Here is a 17,632-nt window from a genome sequence, read left to right on the forward strand (position 1 = left end):
ATTTCCCAGGCAAAAATACTGGAGTTGGTAACCATTTCCTCCTTCAGGGAATCTTCCCAACCCAGGGGTTGAACCTGTGTCTCCTACCTTAGCAGGTAGATTCTGTACCACTGAGCCATCTGGGGAGCCTGTTTGATCATTAGAATTTGTTAGTTCAGTCCTAGAGGTAGAATTGCATTCTTTCATTTGCTGGTTTCAGTGTGTGGGGTCAGTTCTCAACTTGGACAAAGAAGATCAGGATTATGACTATTTAAAATAAAATGCCTATCTATTTTTGTCTCCTAACTACCATTTGGCTTTTTGTATCTGAGAGGCTTTTTTCTTCCTAAATAAGCGAGACTCCCTCATTGACACATTTTTGTTCACTAACCGGGTACCAATATCACCTTTTTGTGAAAACTTGGCTGTTTGATACCCAACAAGTTTCTAAATAGAATGTAGAACCATTTGTAGTAATTTGAATTTCCTCTTACCTCTTAAACGGTTAGTTCCCATTGTGCGTTTCATATTCAGGTATGAGGTTTGGATGAACTTTAGATGATTTAGGCTAATGTCTTGAGATAATTCATTGACGTGATGATGGGTGAGTATCTCCCAGAGCCCTTGGCACTTGTGGGTGCTGGATCTGGTGCTGTGACAGCAATGATTGGGGGAAACACTGATTACTGTTTAGGAAAAATGGTTCCCCAAGAACTGACAGAAAGTGGAGCATTGTTCTCAGGGTGACCGCAAAGATATAAATAAATGGCACCTGGAGGGTTGCTTTGTGAAAGTAACATGCAATTTAATCGAAAATTGTTGCTGTGGTGAGGGTTTTCCTTGGCGTTGCTTGTTTGCCACTGATTGAGATCTCTAAAGCCTCCTGCTTTTCTTGCCCCATTACAAGCACTCAGCAAGAAATAGTGCAACCAGCACACTCACAGGCTTGCTGGTATCAAAGCTGCGGGCATTAATCTTCTGTTCTCCCTTCTATGGATGGTACTTAATGACCTTCAGCATCCAAATGTTGAAATTACTTCCCAACATGCTTATCTAGTTGTTCTCTTACCTGGCTTGTGTATTAGTGAATCTAATTGCTTAGCAGCTCAATGGCATTGGTAAACTTCCAGTTATGCAGGAAAGAGATGCTTCTTTGTTTTTAATTTTCTGTTCAAAACATCCCTGTTTGCATCTAAAAGACAAAACCTTGCTGAACTCTCTCTTTTGAGGAAAAAAAATCCAGCAGAGATAGACTAATGACTTCTAGATAATGACTATTGGATGATGATGACAATGTATGATCCTGAACTGGATTCTGATCAGTTGTTGAGGACATTTAACTCTGGGCTTAGGTTGTTGCTGTTGTTCAGTCCTTCCTGTGAATATTCAGGATTGATTTTCTTTAGGATATGCTGGTTTGATCTCCTTGCAGTCCAAGGGACTCTCAAATAGCACCACTGTTTGAAAGCATCAGTTCTTTGGCACTCAGCCTTTATGGTCCAGCTGTCACATCTGTACAGGCTTTATGTTAGATAATATTTTTATGTTAATGTCAATGTTAAATTCAACGTGGATGCTTTCTTTTCCACATTATTATGGGGGTATTGGGAAGTGGCCACCCTGACTGGGATTTTGTTTTCCAACTCTATTGAATTTATTCATGGTCATAAGCTGGTTCTTACTAGTGGAATAGGGTCATAAGGAAGGAGGTGTGTTCTCTGAAATTCTTTTTCCTTTTAGCCAGTGAAATAGAGAGGACCAGGAAGTTGGAAGGGATGGTAGAGTCACAGATGAAATGGCCCCAATTAACTGAATTATAATACAAACGAAATCCACCCAAGCACAGTACATGCTTTGAACTGTTAGGCTAACAAGGAAAAATATTGGCATTCATTAAACAATGGGCTTCCCAAATGGTGATAATGGTAAAGAACCTTCCTGCCAATGAGTGAAACACAGGAGACCTGGGTTCTTCCATCCATGTGTCAGGAAGATCCCCTGGAGGAAGAAATGGAAATTCACTCCACTATTCTTGCCTGGAGAATCCCATGGACGGAGGAGCCTGATGGGCTACAGTCCATGGGGTCGCAAAGAGTCAGAGATGACTGAGCAACCGAGCACACACACACACACACACATTGGACAACCAGCATTTGAGGTCTGTGTGTGACAGCGGTTTCTAGTCCCTCATTAATACAGGCAGAGAATGTCCCATTGTGCAATAACTGATGCCCAATAAATTGTTGACTCGCTTAGCACCATAGCTGCCAATGGCAGGGGTGTTTTTTTTACTTCATTTTTCTACAAGAACAGACACAGTCATTGTCTGTAGATAAGGTTTCTGTACACTTTAGTTTTCCTTTCTTCACTTTCCAGTACACTGATTGCTACTGTTCATGATACTGTTTCCATTTGTTTTATAGTACGCACGATTTTCTGTCAGGAGATAAGTCATGGGTTAATTCTGAGTTTCTTAGACACCTTGAGTGGTTATGATTCTCAAATAATGCAATGTGAAGAATGATTATATTGCAGAGCTTTAATTTCACATTTCTACATTTGTGAGCAATATTAGCCTCTTATTAAGGTCTCCAGGAACATCTGATACTATACAGCATACACAAGGCATACAGTGAAGTGAAATATGGCAGCAAACTTTAATGTGAAAATAGAAGCATTTTTATATATTCACTTGTTCTCCTTGATCTCCAAAGTAATATGTATTGCAAATTATGGAACTAAGTTCATACTCTGTTTCACTTTTCTATCTCATGTTTTTAGCTGACTGCAAACCTAGCTCATCACTGGCTTTCATCGTGGAATTATTGTCATCTCTTATTGTTCTGTAATCTGGCAGAATCAGTCAGAATCAGAAGGCTATCTTCCCAGCAGAAAGATGTGACCGATTGCTTTAAAAATAAATGACACTAGGACTGAATCAAGAAAGAAGAAGGTTCATTAAAACCTTGAAGACAAAGGCTCATCAGTCTCTGTATATTGCTCTTGACAATGCCTGAGAGATAGCTATATATTATGTTTATTTTTAGAATCAACCAATCTCTTTTAACTTCATCTGATAGATGAAGAAAGCAAGGATATTCTCAGATAGCTCTTAAGTTTAGTGTGAATGAGCAGAATTATTTTGTTCTATTAGAAGATGCTGTTCTGTCCTTCATTTTGGCCAGATTTCTTCAGAATAAACAGAAAAAAAAAATTATTGGATCCTTTGGGCCCATGGATACATTTGCTCTTTTAGTGAATAATAGATGTGTACTAAAAGGCATAATAAAGTAAGGCTAAGAGTTTTATTCATCTTTTTAAGTATCTGAAAGGCCATGGCAATTTGATTTTTCTAATCAACTTGCTGAAGATGACCATTTTATTTCCTGTATAAATAGATATTTCTAATGAGTTTGAAAACATTAAGCATTCTTCTTGAAAGACAAACACTGAGAATATCAACTTTTGAGTGTAATGCCTTTGACTCTTTTGAAAATATATTAAGGAAAAAATTAAGCTGAGTGTTTGACTCAACAGATTTGTTTTGGTTTTCAAAGTAAATTAGTGCTGAAAAGCAAAATCAGAGTATGCGATTGATTACCTTTCAGTGAATAACACACACACAAAGTAAAGAATGTTTAAAAATATCTAATTATAATATATCAGAAAATATATAAAGAACATTGAAATGATTGGAATTAAATTTATACAGAATAAAAGTGCAGGTTACAAATGAGATTTCAATGATAGCAAGCAGTTCCTTCTCTTTCCATTGTCCACTTTCATACATTACTTTGACTTCTCTCATTTTAGCACTATGATTTGCTTTCTATTTATGGACCCTTGATTCTTATGTAAAAGTAGCTGATGCCCTTCTTCTGCATAGAGGTGGCAGCTGTCCTAAAGCTATTGCCACAGAGAGAAAGTGTGTGTTTGTGTGTGTGTTGTGGGTGGTTATAGTGCTATTCAAGTGTATATTGCCTAAAGAAATTGGAAAAATAATATTTAAATATAGGAAATAAGAAAACTATGGAATGCACACTAAGGTATAAAAAACCTTTGCTGGAGGCAGGATCAAGATTGCAGAGTAGGAGGAATCTAAGCTCATCTTCTCCCACTCAGACACCAAAACTACAATTAAATATAGAGTAACTCTAAGAATGACCTGAAGACTAAGAGAAGAACTAGTCTACAATTAAGGATATAAAGGGGAAAAAAGACATTGAATAAGAGGGGCAGAGATATGATACAGTCACACTGCTGGTGAGTGGCACACAGGTGAAAGAGGATACTACAAACTCAGAGTTTCTCCATAAGAATGCAGGTGTTTGAGTTCCACTTTGGGCATCTAGTCTTGGAGACCAGCACTTAGAAGGTGAACATTCTTAACTGGTTTTAGGAACTTCTGGGGTTTATGACCAGGGGAGCTTAAGGACTATCTGAAACCCAGAATCTGCTCCTAAAGGACTTATCCCGATGTGGAGCCAGTAGGTTGAAAGACACCTGGCACTCTAGCCAGCCTACCAAGACTACTACCCCAGCAGGAAATGTTACAGTGTTATATAAGACAAACCCATAGCTAGCAGCATACTTAACAGTGAAACGCTAAAAGCATTTCCTCTAAGATCAAGAGTAAGACAAGGATGCCCACTCGTGCCACTTTTATTCAGCATGGTATGAGAAGTCCTAACCACAATATTCAGATAAGAAAAAGAAATAAAATAAATCCAAATTGGAAAGGAAGAAGTAAAACATTCATTGTTTGCAGATAATATGATACTATATATATAGAAAACCCTAAATATTCTATTAAAAAAAAAAACTATTAGAACTTATGTGTGTTTAGTAAAGTTTCAGGATGCAAAAGTAAAATACAAAAATGTGTTGTATGTCTGTACATTAGCAAACTATCAGAAGAGGAATTAAGAAAATCCCATTTACAGTTGAGTTGCATCAACGGGGAAAAAATACCTAGGGATAAATTTAATCAAGGAGATGAAAGACCTGTACTCTGAAAGCCGTGAGAAATTGATGACAAAATTGGAGGACAACACAAATAAATGTAAAGACTGTAGGTTGCCAGGCTCATATGTCTATGGAATTCTCCAGGCAAGAATGTTGGAATGGCTTGTCATTCCCTTCTCCAGGGGGTCTCTCTGACCCAGGTCTTGAACTCAGATCTCCTACATTGCAGGCAGATTCTTTACCATATGAGCCACCAGGGAAGCAAATCGAAAGATATGCTTTGCTTATTGAAGAGTTAATAGTGTCAAAATTCCATATTACCCATAGCAATTTGCAAATTCAGTGCAATCCCTATTAAAGTACACATGACATTTTTCATGTATGTAGAACAAATAATGATAAAATTTGTATGAATCCACAGAAGACCTCAAGTAGCTAAAGCCATCTTGAGAAAGACTACAAAGCTGGAGGTATCATGCTCTCTGACTTCAAACTCTACAAAAAACTATAGTCATCAAAGCAGTATGATACTAGCACAAAAAGACACAAAGATCAGTGACACAGAATGAAGAACCCAGAAACGAACCCATAGACCTATGTTAAATGAGTCTATAGGAAAGGAACCAAAACTCTACACTGGGGAAAAGACAGTCTCTTCAACAAGTGTTGTTAGGAAAACAGGACAGCTACGTGTACGTGGGTAAAACTAGGCCATTTTCTCAAATATATACAAAACTCAACTTAAAGTGGATTAAAAACTTAAATATAAGATTTGAAACCATGAAAATCTTAGAAGAAAATGTAGGCAGCATGTACATTGACATCAGTATTAGCTATGTATATAAGTACATGTATATATATATATATATCTACATATACATATATTTGTATATATGTATATGCTTCACTGCATACAAACTTTTTAGTTTTATGCAGTTCTATTTTTTTTTTTTATTTTGGCTTTTTTTGTCCTTGCCAGAGGAGACAGATCCCAAATAAATTATATATATATATATATATATATATAGTGATATATATTATATATAATTGTATCTATAATATATGTATTATGTATTTTATATGTAATATAAGTATATTGTATATATAATATAATGTATATATTTTATATATATATATATACAGCTCTCTGTCTCCTCTAGCAAGGATAACAAAAGCAAAAATAAAAAAAAAATAGAACCGCATAAAACTAAAAAGTTTGTATGCAGTGAAGGAAACCACTAACAAATTGAAAAGGTAATGAATGGGAGAAGATATTTGAAAATGAGAAGTCCAATAATGGGTTAATATCCAAAATATACACCTCATATAACTCACTATCAAAACAAACAGTTCAACTGAAACACTATCAGAGGACCTGAATAAACTTTTTCTTTCTGAAGAAGACATACAGATGGCCAATAGGCATATGAAAAGATGAACATCACTGATCAACAGGAAAGTACAAATCAAGACCACAATGAAATATCCACTCACACCAGTGAAAATAGCTATCATCAAAAAATCTATAAGCAAAAATTGTTGGAAAGGATGTGGCCATATGATCCGCCATTTTACTTTTGGATGTTTACCCAAAAGAACAAAAAAACTCATTTTAAAAGATATATGCAGCACAATGTTCACTGCAGCATTATTTACAGTAGCTAATATATGGAAACAGCCTAAGTGTTCATGGACAAATGAATGGATAAAGAAGATATCATACACACACACACACACAAAACGAAGTGTTAATCATAAAAAGGAATAAAATCTTGCCTTTGGCAACAACATAGATGGGCCCTGAGGGCCTTAGGTTAAGTTAAATGAGTCAGAGCGAGACCATAGTGTATGTTTTTTGCCATCTGTGGAATCAAAAAAATAGCACAAAGAAATATAACTAGAAACAGATTCACTGGTTGAGAAGACAAAGTGGTGGTTCCTGGGGGGATGGGAATTTTGAGTTTGGCAAAGAAAGGTGAAGAAGATTAAAGATGAAAAACTACCATTTATTTTGTAACTCTTAAATAAATAAGTCACAGGGATATAAGGTACAGTATGGGAGATACGGTCTGTAATATTGTAATAATTGCATGGTGTGTAATCTATGAGCCTATTATATATAATATTTTAAGTTAGATATATTTCAATTAAAATATAAAATAAAATGCCATCAGCTATTCAAAACATTGTTGAAATAAAATTTTAGGGCCAAGTTGGAGACACAGCAAACTGAAATTTATAGGTCATGTCCATGTTCCTCTTGATCAGAAAGGCAGTATTTCCATCAGCCACTCCCCAAACTCCAGGCCCTCTCTGGACTGTGTAATTACATCCTTGTTTCTTATTCCTTTTCAGTTTTCGTCTTCCTCGTTGCTCATTCTTCATCCTGCTTTCTGCCCCATTTTGCAGTTCCCTAGACTCTTGGTCGCAGGGACTGCCGGCTTCATGAAGTGTTAAGTAGAGTTTGCACAGTCAGGCCCCGTGCTTCCCGTCTCTGGGCAGAACCGCGGTGCGGAGGGCATCGGCTTCCTGCTGGTGCGCAGGGCGCAGCTGCACCGCCCACTCGCGTGCCCACAGCTCCACTCTGGGACGTGCTCTCTCCCGGGGCTGCTCTTCACTTACTTCGTGCCCTGCGCTTGGTGGGAGTGTGTGAAGTGCGGCTCCGACACTATTCAGCCCGTGTTTGTCTTCATCCTGGTGCCCTTGCTGACTGCATATGTCATAGCAGCAGCTTTAAGGGCCTCTGCAGGGCTGAAGAAGCCATGCATTCAGAAGGCCTGTGTGCAGTTGATAACTGACCACTTACATGCCTTATGAAGGTAGGCAGACACAGATCTGTGGGTTTGCTTCTCCACATTCTGACACCATGAGTCAATGGGAACAAGGTCTAGGGGTCTTAGCATGCTAATGGGGCTTCCCGGGTGGCTCCTTGGGTAAAGAAACTGCCTACAACTCAGGAGATGCCAAAGATACAGGTTCAATTCCTGTGTTGGGGAAATCCCCTGGAGGAGGGCATGGTAACCCACTCCAGTATTCTTGCCTGGACAATCCCATGGACAGAGGAGGAGCCTGGCCGTCTACAGTGTATAGGTCGCAGAGAGTCTGGACATGACCGAAGCGACTGAGCACAAAGTTAATTTGTGTATCTTCTTAAAAGATAAATTGAGGCAAATTAAACATTTTATTTGCACTAAAATAGATTAGAATAAGGCAGCACCCCACCTAGCAGATGGAAAGGAGCTATAATGAGCTGTTCAAAACGAAAGATTTTTATAACCAGAAGGAAGCCAGGATCAGAAAATTGTACTGGTTAAAAATGGGTTGGTTATTATCAAGGTTACTTGTCTTTGAAGTTTGGCAGGGTTGTCACACAGATGACCTACCTAGTGCTGATCAGGGGATTTCTGATGGAATGGTTGAATATTCCATTTCTGGGAGAGCCAAAACTGCAATTAAGCTGAGTTTTGGTTTAGTGAAGTGGGCTTAGCATAAGCAACTCCATTTTGGCCTGTCGTCTTGCCTTTAACACACATGAATTGTCTTCTTCAGTCACTTTAAAAAGCATTTATTATAGATCTAATCTCAATATCATTTATATGATTAATAATATCATTAATTAATGATTAATAATATCATTATTAATATAATGTACAACCTTTTAGAAAAGTAGACATTGTGTGAAGGAATGAGATCAATTCTTTTTGCTCTGCTTGCATGCTGTTGCTTCAGTCATATCTGACTCTTTGAGACCCTTTGAGCTATACCCCACCAGGTTCTTCTGTCCATGGGACTCTCTAGACAAGAATATTGGAGTGCGTTGCCATACACTCCTCCAGGGGATCTTCCTGGCCCATGGATCTAACATATGTCTCTTTTGTCTTCTGCATTGGCAGGTAGGTTCTTTACCACTAGCACCATCTGGGAAACCAGCACCACCAATTAAGAAAATACCATATTGTGATTTTGGGAATCATTTTCAGCTATCAATTATGTGTTAAGATTATATTAATAGCCGTATCTATTGGATACTAACAGGGATAGAAAAAATGATAAATGATCTTCTGGGTCATACCATTTTATATGTAATAGTTTATGAAATTTAGAGTTATACTAAGGAAAAAAAACCTACACTTTAGGTAACTGTAAGAAGTTTAGGGCTGTAGGAGACTAAAATGTATTCTATCTTTCTTGGATAACATTTTTCTCTAAAATATCATATCCATTCCTTACGATTCTATAAGGGTGATGGAAATATATAACTTCGTGATGGAAATATAGAAACAGCTTTGTTTAGAATCCAGGTGTGCGTTTACCTGCTTGCATACCTGACGTCAGCATATTCTGTTCATTCTGTTCCCTCACATCCTCCAAAACAGTCTTTCAGCATCAATCATGTTTTCATTGTTGTTATTATTCAGTCGCTAAGTCACATCTGATTGTTTGTGACCCCAGGGACTGCAACACGCCAGGCACCCTTGTCCTTCACTATCTTCTGGAGTTTGCTCAAATTCGTCTCCATTGAGTCGGTGATGCCATCCAACCATCTCATTCTTTGTCACCCTCTTCTCTTGCCTCCAATCTTTCCCAGCATTGGGGTCTTTTCCATTGAGTTGGCATTTCACAACAGATAGCCAAAGTATTGGAAGCTTCAGCTTCAGCATCAGTCCTTCCAATGAATATTCAGGATTGGTTTCCTTTAGGATTTACTGGTTTGATCTCCTTGCAGTCCAAGGGATTCTCAAGAGTCTTCTGCAGCACTAGTTTGAAACCATCAATTCTTTTTCACTCAGTCTTCTGCAGTTGGATGTGGTCCAACTCTCACACCCTTACATGACTATTGGGAAAGCCATAGCTTTGACTATATGGATCTTTGTTGACAAAGTGTTATCACTGCTTTTTAATCACATTGTCAAGATACACTTGTCTGGTCAAATCGGTACCGCATGATCCAAGCCCTCAGGTATACCAGAGCACTCATATTAGACATAATATTCCAAGAACTCAGATTTTATATCCAGAGAGCCAGCCAAGGGACAGTTCTGAAGACAGACCTTTCTTTGGAATGTGAAGGAATTAAGCAACTCAGATTTGCAAGTTAACGCAATCCTCACCATTTGATAACCTCATCATTTGATTAAATATTCCATAATAACAATTTTTACCAGGTATTGGGCATAGATAGATAAGCCCTGTTCAAATATTTCCATATTTTTTTCTCAGCAAAGCAATATTAAATCCATTTACTGAGGCAGAAGATGAAATCAGCTAATTTAACTTCCCCACACCAGAGGGCTAGTAAATATTAGAGCTTGCATTTGAACACAGTCTCTGAATTTATAGCCTTGCAATTTGGGTTTCTCCATTTATCACACATGGGCTTCCCTGGTAGCTGAGTGGTAAAGAATATGCCTGCCAATGCAGGCGACATGGGTTTGATCCCTGGGTCAGGAAGATCCCCTGGAGGAGGAAATGTCAACCCACTCCAGTATACTTGGATGGAGAATCTCCATAGATAGAGGAGCCTGGTGGGCTATAATCTGTGGGGTGACAAAGAGTCTAGATACAACTTGACAACTAAATCACCACGGCATTTATCACACATCCAGGAGAAAATTAATCATCCATTCTAGAGGAGAAATATCCTGTAAAAGAAGAGGAAGCAGGGTCAATGAATGCAATGTATATGTTTGCATTGCTTTGGTTTAAGCACAAGACCATGTGGCTTTCATCATCATGCTCTAGACTCACCCAGTTTAGGATAATCAGTGCATCAAAGAGAGAATGACCAACTTTTTCACTCTCCTCTTTCACTTTCATCAAGAGGCTCTTTAGTTCTTCACTTTCTACCCTAAGGGTGGTGTCATCTGCATATCTGAGGTTATTGATATTTCTCCCGGCAATCTTAATTTCAGCTTGTGTGTCATCCAGCTCAGCATATAAGTTAAATGAGCATGGTGACAATATACAGCCTTGACAGTATACAGGGATCAAATCCAGGTCTCCTGCATTGCAGGTGAATTCTTTATTATGTAAGCCACCAGGGAAGAATGGAGAAATACTAAGTAAATCCCAGGTGGTGTTAGTGGTAAAGAATCCACCTACCGATGCAGAAGACTCAAGAGATGTGAGGTGGGTTGGATCACTGGGCCGGGAGGATCCCCTGAAGAAGGAAATGGCTACCCACTCCAGTATTATTGCCTGGGAAATCCCACGGACAGAGAAGCCTGGTGGGCTACAGTTCATGGGATCAGAAAGAGTAGGCTATGACTGAGTGACTAACCAACACCATTCTATGGTGATTTATGTATGTCAGAGATATGCAGAGACATTAGAATTTTATTTGAGAGATAATTTTTCCAATGTCATATTTCATTAGTAGCAGCATATCCATTTGTGGGCTTGTTGCAGAAGAGAATACGAATGAAGATGATTTTTCTTTGGACTTAATTTTTCACTCTTTGGGGAAAATAATTACCACATTATTGATTTGAGATGTATAGAAAAAAAAATATCAGTGTGAAGTGAGCACTTGATTAATTACTTATTAGTAAAATATATCCATATCTTGAAATATTTCTAATACATTTTAATTTTTTAAATTTTTAATGTATAAAATGTAATTTCTGAGAATTTGGAAAATATTTTTTCATTATAATATATCAGAACATAATGAACCTGAGTCTCCTGCTTTGCAGGGAGATACTTTACCTTCTGAGCCTCCAGGGAAGCCCAAGTGGAAATTTACATTTTACTCAAGAAGAAAGAAGTTAATACACTAGACCAAGGGATCCTGAGTGTAAATAATATGTTGAAATCATGCATTATGAACAGGCCAATAGCATTTTATAAAGAACACACTCACTTGGACAGCAAGGAGATCAAACCACCTAATCCCAAAGGAAATCAACCCTGAATATTCAATGGAAGGACTGATGTTGAAGCTTCAATACTTTGGCCACATGATGCGAAGGGCCAACTCATTGGAAACGACCCTGATGTTGGGAAAGATTGAGTACAAGAGGAGAAGGGGGCCATAGAGGATGAAATGGTTGGATGTCATCATTGACTCAATGAACAAGAGTTTGAGCAAGCTTGAGGAGATAATAGAGGAAAAGGAAGCCTGGTGTGCTACATTCCGTGGGATCATAAAGAGTCAGACATGACTTACTAACTAAGCAACAACAACATTTTTCGTAATAATGGAATTTCAAATATCTTGATTTTGCTAAGTAATACTGAGCATTTTTATTCTTAAATATTTTGTTAAATTATGTTCTCTTAGTGGTATGAATTTGGTCAGTTAACTAAATATGATAACATAAAATGTCTTAAACATTTCAGTAGCATTCATTCTGTTTACTCTAATATCATCTGAATTTTCTTCAGGACCAAATGGCTGGCTGTTGAATTAAAATCTGTTGATTCTATATGAACACTTAAAAGTAAGTGATATTTTCAAAAGTGTGTATGATAAAGATCAGAAATATGTTTTACAGTAGAAATATGAAGTACTGTGTTATCTGAAAGAACAAAAATTTTACTTTAAAAAACTGTAATTTCAAAGAATTAAAAAAAAAATCTAGACATGTAGTTCTCTTAAAACTACCTACTACTGGATTATAGATTGCATTCAGGGAAGACTTGCAGTCCAGTAGAACATTAATCATTTGAAAATTGCATGAAATACCATCTCTGAAATTTATAAGGCCCCGGAATGAAAAGTGCTGGTAAATATGGAAAATTCTTTTTTGCTCAGCCTGACTATAGGACAACTGATCAATAAGTTTGTCTTTTTAAGATCAATGTCAATTGCTTTTTCAGAATTTATTGTAGACCTCTCTGTTCAACTTAAAGATAACTACATGGTTTTCTATTATTTTATATAGAGAGACTAGAAAAGTAGTATCTTTATAAATAAAAGAATGGACTTAGAATTTTTCCAAGATAACTTCAAATCATATATTCTTGGTAATTGCCTCCCTGTTTTCTTTAAAATATCTAAGATACTCTACCTCTATTTTTGCCTTCAAACTTTTTGATCTACTTTTTGATCTGCTCTCATTGCATTTTAGCAATGTTTCATCTTTCTATAATTTGGTAGCAAACTATTATATTACATTAATTGTTCTAAAGTTTCTGTAAAGGCTTTAATAGATGATTAAATTAACACTAACATGATATATATCATTAGCTTACAGGAATTATTAATTCTGCATCTCTAACTAAGTCTCCCAAAGTGAAACTTCCTAGCAGGACAAAGAGCATGTATTAAACAATAAGGCACCTGAATAGAAGAATATTCTACTTTTAAGGTTAAACTATCTTCAAAGTGGTAAGGTTTCTTGATTACTTGTGAAATATTTTTTATAAGTGTTCTTTGTAATTCTTACCCTTATGATCACATATAGTAACTTGTCTCTAAAGACACTGTCTACTGAATAATCTCTATGCTTATATCACAGAATTAGATTGTAAATGTAGTCAAACTATCAGAACTAGTCCCTCAAATCTATATGCACATGATTATTTTTGGGAAAAGTAGTTAAGAAAATGCCAGGTTTTATTGTACTTAATTTAATATAGTTGATTTAAAATCTTTTGTTTATTTCCTATGTACAAAAAAGTGATTCAGTTTTATACACACACACACACATATATTTATTCTTTTCCTTTATGGTTTATTATAAAGTATCAAATCTAGCTCCCTGTGCTGTATACAGTAGGACAGAACCTTGTTGTTTATCCAGCCTATATATAATATTTTGTCTCTGCTAATCCCAAATTCCCATTTCCTCCCTCTCTGATTCCCCCTTCTCTTTGACAAACACAAGTCTGTTCTCTATATCTGTGAGTCTTTGTTTTGTAGATATGTTGATTTTTATCATAATTTAGATCACATATATAAGTGATATGATATGATATGTCTTTATTTTTCTGACTGACATACTAAATTCACTTAGTATGATAATCTCTAGGTCCATCCATGTTTCCACAAATGGCATTTCATTTTTTTGATGGCTGAATAATTTTCCATTATATATATATATATATATATATATATATGTATATATATATATATACATATATACACACACACACACATACAGACATACATTTATATATACTACATCTTCTTATCTATGCATGTGTTGATGAACACTTGGGATGTTTCCATGTCTTAGCTATTGTACATAGTCCTGCTCTGAACATAAGGGTGCAGATATTCTTTTCAAATTATAGCTTTGTCTGAATATATGCCATGGAGTGGGATTGCTGGATGTGGCAACTCCATTTTTATTTTTTGGGGGGAACCAACATGCTGTTTACTATAGTGACTTGCACTGTATGGATTTTGTATAAATTTGTATCTCAAACACTAGATGCCAAAAGCAAGTAAGACCAATATGTCAAGCTGTTTTAGAAGTTCAAAAGTCAGTGTGCATAACTAAATTGAAAAGTCATTCTGAGACCCAACTCCCTTGCTGATGCCAGACTTTTCTGTGGTTGTGCTTTAAACCTCCATGTAGACATAAAACTTCATGTAAGAAACAAAAACACTAACTTTAACAATTTCAATACCTAGAAATAGATGGAAAACTTTCCAAATTACTACAAAGAGTCTACATAATTCTGAAGTTTAATATAAAGATGGCCTTCTCACCACACTAACTACTTCACCAGGAAAGTACTAGTAATTTTTGTGAAAAGAAAATATAGCATTATAAATTACATATTAGCCAATAGAATGCAGCACTGAATTTAAAAAAAAATACCAGATAAACTGTGGTAGTTTAAAATTATAAAACTAAAAAATAAATAAATAAATAAAATTATAAAACTAAATGACATATTTTATCATATGATCTATTAAATGGATCCTATAAAGTCATTGATAAAATTTATCATAAACCAGCCAATTGAATGATTCTTTCTTAATTTTAAATGAAAGGCTACTTAAGATACCTTTTATACTCCGAGTCAATAAAATTCTCATATATGATCATTGAAATGAGAAAATTTTATTTAAAAGCTAGTTATAAATGTGATTTTTAAACATTTCTTTGGAAGAGATAAATAATGCAATTTGAAAGTGAAATAAAAGGCAGAATATCACACTGTAAAGGTTTTTTTTTCTATGACCACTTGTCTACAAAACCAGAAAGATTCACCTGAAATTTGTCTTCAATAATGCTGTGTTTATAGTGCCTTACAAAAATGTGTGTGTGCATGTGTCCAGTCATGTCTGACTCTTTGCATCCCCATGGCTCCTCTGTCCATTAAATTTTTCAGGAAATAATATTGGAATGGGTTGCCATTTCCTACTCCAGCAAATTTATTAAATAAATATATTAAAATCATCAACTTTTTAAATAAATAATTGCCAGTCAAAATAATTGTCAGTTATTGCCAGTTATGTAAAATAGCTGCTAATAATTGTCATTTAAAATATGTAAGAAAATACTCTGTTTTAGTAAAATGCTTTTATTATATATAAGGTATAATAAGCTTAGAAACATATATATGGGCTAGAGGATGAAAACTATAAAACTGTAGAAAGGAGTGAAAGTAACTATAGATGAAATAATAGCATACCAGTTAGAGATAAAATGTTTTCCTGGAGAAGAAGGTCCCATAATGTCAAATATTGGTTTTAATTATATTGATCTAAATTGATAAGTCTATAAATTGCTGTTAACTCTTAAACAACACAAGTTTGAACTGGGGTAGGTGCACTTAAAGACAGACTTTTTACAAAATAAAATTAAGATCTAAGTTGGTTGAACTCATGGATGTGTAACTGAGGATGTAAATTATACTCTGATGTTTGTGTGATGGGATTGGTCACCCTACTCAGGTTGTTCAAGGGTCAACTGTAAAGGTTTCCAGTCCAATTGACAAAAAAGTCCTAAAGGTCATCTTGTATAATAAATGTATTAAAATGAACCAGAAAATTCTGCAAAATATAAGTGAGAGTAGCCATTCTTATCTCAGGAACCAACCATATTCTCCCAAACTCCAATCAGAAACCTAGGAGTCACTTGTGATTCTCTACTCACTCACTCCCCACATCCTTCCAATCACATTTTCTATTCTGCTTACAAAATAACTCTCATTCTGCACTATTCCATCCTAATGCTCCCAGCTATCAATCAGACCACTGTCCTCCTTCACTTGCTCCTATGCACCACTTGCTGTCAGAGTCCTGCACTGACCCGAGGGGGCAATACTGATGCTTTTCAAAATATCAGATCACGCGTGTGACTTCTCAGCTTGAAGTTTTTACCTGACTCACACAAATCTTCACATGTAGGCCACAGTCTTAAAGATGAGTTAAGGTAAAGTTAGCACTTAGTAGGTACCAGTGCAATTAACAAAATTTTGTGTAACTGACTCTGCTTGCCTTCCTAACATCTCTTGCAACTACACTCAGAATTTGGTCTTACTCATAAAGAAATTCTTACATTTTCTCAAAATCGATATCATTTGAGGTTTTTCAGATTTTCTAACCCTGTACATTTTTTTTTCCTTATTTGACTTTTGTGTTTAATCTTAGAAATTCCTTCTTTCAAAGTGCTTTATTATTGATTCCACAGATTTTAATTAAATGCCCCTCTGTGTGTTCTCTTACTTCCCAGAACACTGCACATAATGCTCATAATTTACTTGTTACTTTAACTGTCTGCTAAGCATGTGAAAGTGCCAACTGGGTGTGCCAGATATGGAAGAAAAACTACTTTATAATTTTATCATGAATCATCTAATTTTAGCATTGATTCTGTGCATAGCAGAAAATCAGTTTCTGTAACATCACAGGTCTTAAGGTTGTGTCTAAAGCATGAGACTTTAATCCTCCAAAGGACTATAGTAAGCCTCCAGGAACTGGCCCAGAAGAAATGGAGATTCAGGAATTGCCTGAGTAAGAATTTAAAATGATTGTTTTAAATATGCTCAGAGAGTTATGAGAGATCAGAGAGTAACAATTTAATAATATCAGATAAATAACAAAACAAAATGAGAACTACAACAAAGAGATGGAAAACAAAAAAAGACCTGAACAGAATTTTTAGAGGTGAAGAATACTATGACTTAATGGAAAAATTAAATACAGAGCTTCAAAATCAGGCTTGTTCAAGCAGAAGAAAGAATCAATGAGCTTGCAAACAGATTGATTAAAATTATCCAATCAGGTGAGCAAAATGAAAAAAATAAAAGAATGAAAGGGAATGAAGTTAAAAAAAAAAAAAAAGCAGCAGGGTATAGCTTTGTCTATACTTTGGGAAGCATGCCTAGTTTAGGAGCCCTGGATAGGAGTTGACAGGCTCCTTCTAGGGTTGCCCAGCTTCCCCAGTATCTCAGTGGTAAAATATCATCCACCTGCAGTACAGGAGATCATGAGACACAAATTCGACTTCTGGGTTGGAAGGACGCCGTGGAGGAGGAAATGGCAACCCAGTCCAGTATTCTTGCCTGGGAAATCCCATAGAGAGAGGAGCCTGGTGCGCTAGAATTCATGGGGTTGTGAAGAGTCAGACACGACTGAGCAACTGCACACACAGCACATTCTTAGGTTGCTTCCACAAGCCTAATCCTGAAAAGCCATTTTTCTTTTCCTACTGATCTTTAATGCCTCTAAAGACTTTACAGTAGTGATTTATCAATCTGACTACTCTATATAATTAATCATCCC

General features: G+C 36.2%; 1 protein-coding gene across 1 annotated transcript in view; it reads left to right on the top strand.

Moving 5' to 3' along the window:
* GALNTL6 (polypeptide N-acetylgalactosaminyltransferase like 6) overlaps window positions 1-17,632 on the top strand; it is a 1,391,526-nt gene that overhangs the window by 40,377 nt on the left and 1,333,517 nt on the right. The gene's annotated exons all lie outside the window — the stretch shown is intronic.

The sequence above is a fragment of the Muntiacus reevesi genome, chromosome 17, assembly GCF_963930625.1.
Source record: "Muntiacus reevesi chromosome 17, mMunRee1.1, whole genome shotgun sequence".
Lineage (NCBI taxonomy): Eukaryota > Metazoa > Chordata > Mammalia > Artiodactyla > Cervidae > Muntiacus > Muntiacus reevesi.